The 6,005-nt window shown below is 47.9% G+C and overlaps 1 long non-coding RNA gene across 2 annotated transcripts; it reads left to right on the forward strand.

Moving 5' to 3' along the window:
• Positions 1–263: 263 nt before the first annotated feature.
• LOC129549019 (uncharacterized) lies at positions 264–5,747 on the forward strand. 2 transcript variants are annotated; one of them, XR_016036367.1, is made up of 3 exons: positions 264–757; positions 925–1,000; positions 4,375–5,747. It is a non-coding gene; the product is annotated as an uncharacterized LOC129549019 (long non-coding RNA). The 2 variants fall into 2 exon arrangements; XR_016036366.1 differs by lacking the exon at positions 4,375–5,747 and adding an exon at positions 2,300–3,429 and having other exon boundaries at positions 264–771.
• The last annotated feature ends 258 nt before the right edge of the window (positions 5,748–6,005 follow it).

The following is a 6,005-nucleotide window of genomic DNA, read 5'->3' on the forward strand; positions in this document are numbered from 1 at the left end:
TAGGGAAGGAGAAATCTCAGTGAGCGCAGCACAAAGTCTTGTCATTGTTTTCTAGTGAATTGATTGACTCCTCCCCCAATTGCTCTGCTGCTGCTGCTAAGTCCCAATTGCTCTACTAGCAGGAAATTCGTGTCCCTCTTGAGGTCCTGTCTGACCCTCCCCACCCCCACCACGTTGTCCAGGAACCTGATGATTTATGCAGTGCAAAGGTCACCGACTCTGGACATGAGTTTGAGTGAACTCTGGGAGTTGGTGATGGACAGGGAGGCCTGGCGTGCTGTGGTTCATGGGGTCGCGGAGAGTCGGACACGACTGAGTGACTGAACTGAACTGAAAGGTCAGTTGTGTGCTTTCTTCCCTAATCAGAGGAAGCAATGGCATTTGAGGGGTTCACCACTGCTATTTTCTTTACACAGAGAAGCCTGTAAGACTGGTCTTGGCACCTCTCTCACTGAAGAAGAGGATTAAAGCAAAGCACAAATGAAAGCCCTGGCATGGCCCCCTGCCACGGCTCAGCAGCTGACCAGGGCACCCGGAGCTTCTGGGGTTCTTTTCACTCATTCCACCAAAATGCCCCATGTCAAACTTAGCTTCTCCTCTACTTGGACCCACGCTGTGGCTCCTTCGTTCAGCCCCTCCCTGCACGCATCTGTCAAAGAAGGTCAGGTCCCGTGGTTACTCTGAGTCTGTTTGCTTCTCTACAAAAAGAAGATTGCTCTGCCCTTGGGCTTGTTGTGGGGAAGAAATGAGATGACAGGTATGAAGTGCACGGTGAGTGTGTATGAGTGCACAGTGAGCTTGCAACGGTGCTAGACTTTCTCCTTCCCTCCTGCTTCTTCTCTCCTTCTTTCTCTCTTGTAATAAAAGAAATAGAAGAGCACGTGCAGCTCAGATTACTGAGGAAACCCTTCTGTTTTTCACCAGAACCTTTGCCTAATTATCGAAGAGCAGCATGTTCAAGTTAAATGCTGAATAGTACCCAGACATCTTCAGGATGCAGGTACGAAACTCCCAAGGGCATCTAGTCACGGGGACACGTGATTAAAAGTCAGATGGTTTCTGGCCTGCAGTGGAAAATAGTTGTTGTTTAATTTTCTGGAAGAGGAGTTGCAATCTTTCTCACTGCTGCCAATGGTGGATATAATCGTGGTCTTGGATATTTGCCATTCCAGGATGTGAAAAATGGCATCGTGGTATAATTTAGCTTGTTTTTTTTTTACAAAAAAATATGAGTAGAGTTGAACATCTTTTCTATATTTAGAAATATAAGCCACTTGTATTTCACTGTCTGTGAACTGTCAGTTTATGTCATTTGCTTGTTTCTTATTGGGTTGTTGATTTTTTACTTATTGATTTCTTGAAGTCTCTGTATATCAGAGTGATTATAATACCCGTGTAATATGAGTTGCAGTTTCTACCTTCAGTTTGTTGTTTGTCTTTCTTACTTTGTTTATTGTGTTTTTGATTTTTATATACTCAAATTTATCAATTATTTCCTTTATAACTTCTGGATGTTGGGTCCAAAGTGGAAAAGCATTCCTTATAAAAGAATTCTCCAATGATTTCTTCTTCTATTATCATAGTTTCCTTCTTTGTATTTAAATCTTTCAGATAGTCCAAGTTTTAATAAAACCCAGAAATCAGGGTTTTTTGTTAAATATTCCAGCATTTAATATTGGCAACTAATATAAGCAACATGCGTGTGCATTTATTGGCCTAACAAAGCACACGCACGGGCTAGATTTGATCTGCTGACCCTTAATTTACAATCTCTGGTTTAAGACCTGACGACCGTCTTCCTGTGTGAAACATTACATAATTGGGCAGCTAGAGGTCTGTTGTTTCTAGAATACATCTTCATTCTTATATTTTCGTTCCCATCATTCCCCAGTTTGTCTTGAAGCCTTTGCCCTCTGTCTACTGGTGCCTGGAAGCAGTTGTCCCCTGACCAGTCCTTCAGTACTGAGCTTTCAGAGCCCTTGAAGGTTTTGCCAGCTGCAGATCTGAGCTGATCCGATTAGCCGTCACTGAGAATTATTTCGCTGACACATTCAAGCCACAGTACTGCCTTGGCTGTATTTAATTGGTTTTGTGCCCAAAGACATTAAGTGCTTATCCCCAGCAGTACTTACACGGACTCTGAATTCAGATTTGGATTACCTGATGTTTAAAAAAATGCAGTTCATGTCATTCCTTCTGAGTGCTTTGAGATCACTGGTGAATGGTGCTACTTGAATGTGAAGTTTAATACCCTGGCCAGAAACGAAACCTTGAGCTCTATTCACTTTTCTTTCTTCAGGGAAGCCCTGTGCCTTACAGTCACCTTTCCTCGTGTTCGCTCGGAGTTACCTGCCTGTTGTAAACACCTGTAAGCAGTGAATCAGAGTGGAAAGAGAAGGGTTGATCGGCCAGAATGTTAAATTATGAAACAAGCAGAGCTGATTGTTGGCAAATGCTTTCTCCAGTGATCTTTTCTTCGTCTGTGTTAAAAAAGCTCTTGCCTAAGAACCTTGACTCGTGTGCAGTGTGGTAAGGTACTTAGAGGCCAAAGCAAGATCAGAGAGGACTTTCTGCCAGCCTGATGGCAGAGCCAGGGAGCTCACAATTGAACCGTAACAGACAGGTGGCCTGGGGAGATGGGGACAGGGGAGAGTCCTGGGTGGCCCTCCCTCATGTTCCATCCACTGCACAAGCTCCTGAACCTCTCTGTGCCGCCTTTCTGGAACCTCCAAGGTATATTCACAGTCTTCTGCCTCCCTTGTTAGGTTGGGAGCTCAATGACTACAGAGATTCCAGATCCATATCGAGCTCCGCTCACAGTTCTGAGGACAGGGTCGCTGCCTGGGGAAGGTTTGCTGGGCGAATGAAACCTTGTACTCACACATCCATTTATCTGGCAGTCCTAGGCACTGCTAAGGATACCAGGCCAATCAACAGACATTTCAATCAACCTATCTGCAGACCTTCACTGAACTATTATGGAAGTGCCCAGGGGCATGGTAGAAAGAAGACTGGCTTTGGGGTCAGATTTGGGTCTGGATTTGGGCTCTGCTGTGAACCCACTGGGTGACTCCAGGCAGCTTGATTCAAGCTTCTCTGAACCTCAGTTTAGTCACGAGTAACACGAGGATATTAGACCACGGCTTTCCACAGTCTCTCAGCTCTGCTGTTCTAGAAGTCTGCTGGCTCAGAGATTATAGAGAGGGACCCCTGTCAGCGAGGGCAGACATTGGCTGGGCACTCCCAAGTGCTAGATGCTTCATGCATTGACATAAACGCTTTCATCTCAGTCTTCAAGACTGGAAGGTGAGCCTGGTTATCTCCATGTTACAAATGCGGAATCTAACGCTTAGGAAGATTAGGTTCTGAGAGTGCCCAGCCAGTTTCTCTAGTGGCCTGGACTCCGCAGGGTCCCTTCACTTCCCTGTCACTTGGTGACGTTCATAGTTTCCACCTTTTCAGTCGCGAAGAAAGAAGAGGAGGAAGGGGTGAGGGGAAGAGGGAGGAGGAGGGAGAGGAGGAGGGCAGGGGAGGACAGACGAGGTCTCATCTTGAGTTATTTGACCATTGAGTCCAATTGAAATGGAAAACCATCACCTGCCCCTGAGGGGACAACTTTATCCCTCCCGTCAGCTCCACCCGGTCTGGCCCTCAGGGAGCAGCAGTGAGAGGAGAACCACCTCTGCCCTCATTCTTCCTGTTCCAGCTGCCCCCAGCCCCCACCCTTATTTCCCCCTTCTGGCTGCTCAGGGTTGGGCTGGGCAGGAAGGACGCGGCAGAGGCTTTCTCGGGCAGCTGGTGCTCTTTGCATTTCTTGCTTAGTGATCCGGTCACCTGAGTCAGAGCAGTTCCTCGAAGTCGGCTCTGCCTTGGAGCCTCGGGTGGGTCCTCTGCGCAGCCCTGTCCCCTAGAGTGCACTGTGCCCCTCAGCCCAGCTGGTCTCTTTGGTTCTGCTTCAGGCTGTTGAGACAGTTCAAGCTCAGTTCTCCAGGGTTCTCTATCCCATGGGTACAGTGCCTTCTTGCCCAGCTGAAAGGCCAGTGAACAGCTAACGCCACTGCTGACCTCTATCCCCTTGCCCTGCCATCGTGGCAGCCCCAGTGCCTGGGCCGCCCTGTTCAATTCTCATACACTTCAAACTCCTGGAGGCACGCTGAGTTCCCAAGAACTTTCTCACTTCTGTCTACTCCATGTATATCAGGGAGGTTTTTTTTTTTCCTGCAAGTTTTAGGAACTGAACACAATTAAGGAGTGAGAAGCCTCCTGAATGGATCCTCAGTCTCTGGACAATTCTTCTGGGGTCCCCTCACTCGGCCAGAGAGGGATGAGGGTGGAAAGCACCACCTTTCTCTCTTCCCTCTTATTCCTCCACAGATGTGCTTAGGAGGACCTGCTCTTCAAAGAAGTCCCAGCTTCCTCTGACCCAACCTGAATGGAGAAGGGGGTCTCAGAACTAGCTTTGCCATCTTCCAAGAAGTGTTGCTGGGATGCGTTAATCCACAACACGGGGTGTTTGTTACCTGCGGCGTGCATGCATGCTAAGTCACTTCATTCAGGTCTGACTCTTTTGAGACCCTATGGACTGCAGCCTGCCAGGCTCCTCTGACCATGGGATTCTCCAGGCAGGAATACTGGAGTGGGTTGCCATGTCCTCCTCCAGGAGATCTTCCCAACCCAGGGATCAAACTTGCGTCTCCTATGTCTCCTGCATTGGCAGATGGGTTCTTTACTACTAGCGCCACCTGTTCTTACCCATTAACTTTCATTTAAGGCTTCAGCCAAGGTTTGGGTACAATACAAAAAGCCCCTTCCATAGCCTCTTAAGTCTTTAGAAGGCACAGCTGCCCTATTTTAGCTTTAAAGGTAACATAGAAATGCTCATGGAGAAGGCAATGGCACCCCACTCCAGTGTTCTTGCCTGGAAAATCCCATGGACGAGGGAGCCTGGTGGGCTGCCGTCTATGGGGTCGCACAGAGTCAGACACGACCGAAGTGACTTAGCAGCAGCAGCAGCAGAAATGCTCATGGAGGGGCATCTCATCTGCCTGGAAGCTGACAACAGCCAGTTTCACCCGCTGTCCCTCTGCCCATGATGGACTCACAGTGCTGGGGATAAACAGCTCGTCCCTTGCAGCTGTGCTGAGTGAATGCTGTTAAAAGTCTGAAGTGGGAAGCAGTGTAGCAGGCTGGAGCTGGGAGGTCAGCAGTCATGTCCCGGCTCTTTGCCACATTTAATGACTATGGGATTCGCAGTGGGGAGATGGAGTGTACCCGTCGGCTTCTGCTTGCCCCAGGAGGAGGCCTGGAGGATTGTGCAAGCCCTGCATCTCCACGCAGTGAACAATGAGACCATCCACTGAGTCTGGGAGCCTGGGAGAGGCCTGGCCTCCGGTTTTCAATTTTTATTTTTGTTTCAGAAATCATTGTTTCAACCAACTCTTACTTGAAATTTTGTTGCATTAAAAACAATTTGTCTGGCCAAAGCCGGGCTGGGTTTGGGTGCTGACTTTAACCCTCTCATTCTGCTGCTTCTCTTTATGGTTCTGATCACGCTTACAGAGCAGAGGTTGTAAAGGTTGGTGTCAGAACAATGCATTTGGATTAAGAGACAACTTGCAGGCTTGGGCCTTAAGTGAAATCTACCAAGATGAATGTAAGAGGTGAGGATTTGTGCATACAGTTATTTGGTGGAGAGGAGAGGCTTAGCAGCAGCTGGTGAAAGCCCAATTTTGGGATTTTTCAGTAAGCAGGAGGCTTAAGTGTAATGTGACTGTCAGACGTGTTGACAGCCTGGGATTCCCTGGTGGTCCAGTGGTTGGGGCTTGGCCTTCCAGTGCAGAGGGTGGGGGTTCGATCCCTAGTTGGGGAGCTAAGATCTCACATGCCTCGTGGCCAAAAAACCAAAACATAAGGCAGAAACAATATTGAAACAAATTCAATAAAGACTTTAAAAGTGGTTCACATTAAAAAAAAAAAGTATTGACAAGCCTGGAGTTGTGCATGTA

This window comes from Moschus berezovskii, chromosome 25 (assembly GCF_049115385.1).
Source record: "Moschus berezovskii isolate FMDL1 chromosome 25, NW_MosBer_1.0, whole genome shotgun sequence".
Lineage (NCBI taxonomy): Eukaryota > Metazoa > Chordata > Mammalia > Artiodactyla > Moschidae > Moschus > Moschus berezovskii.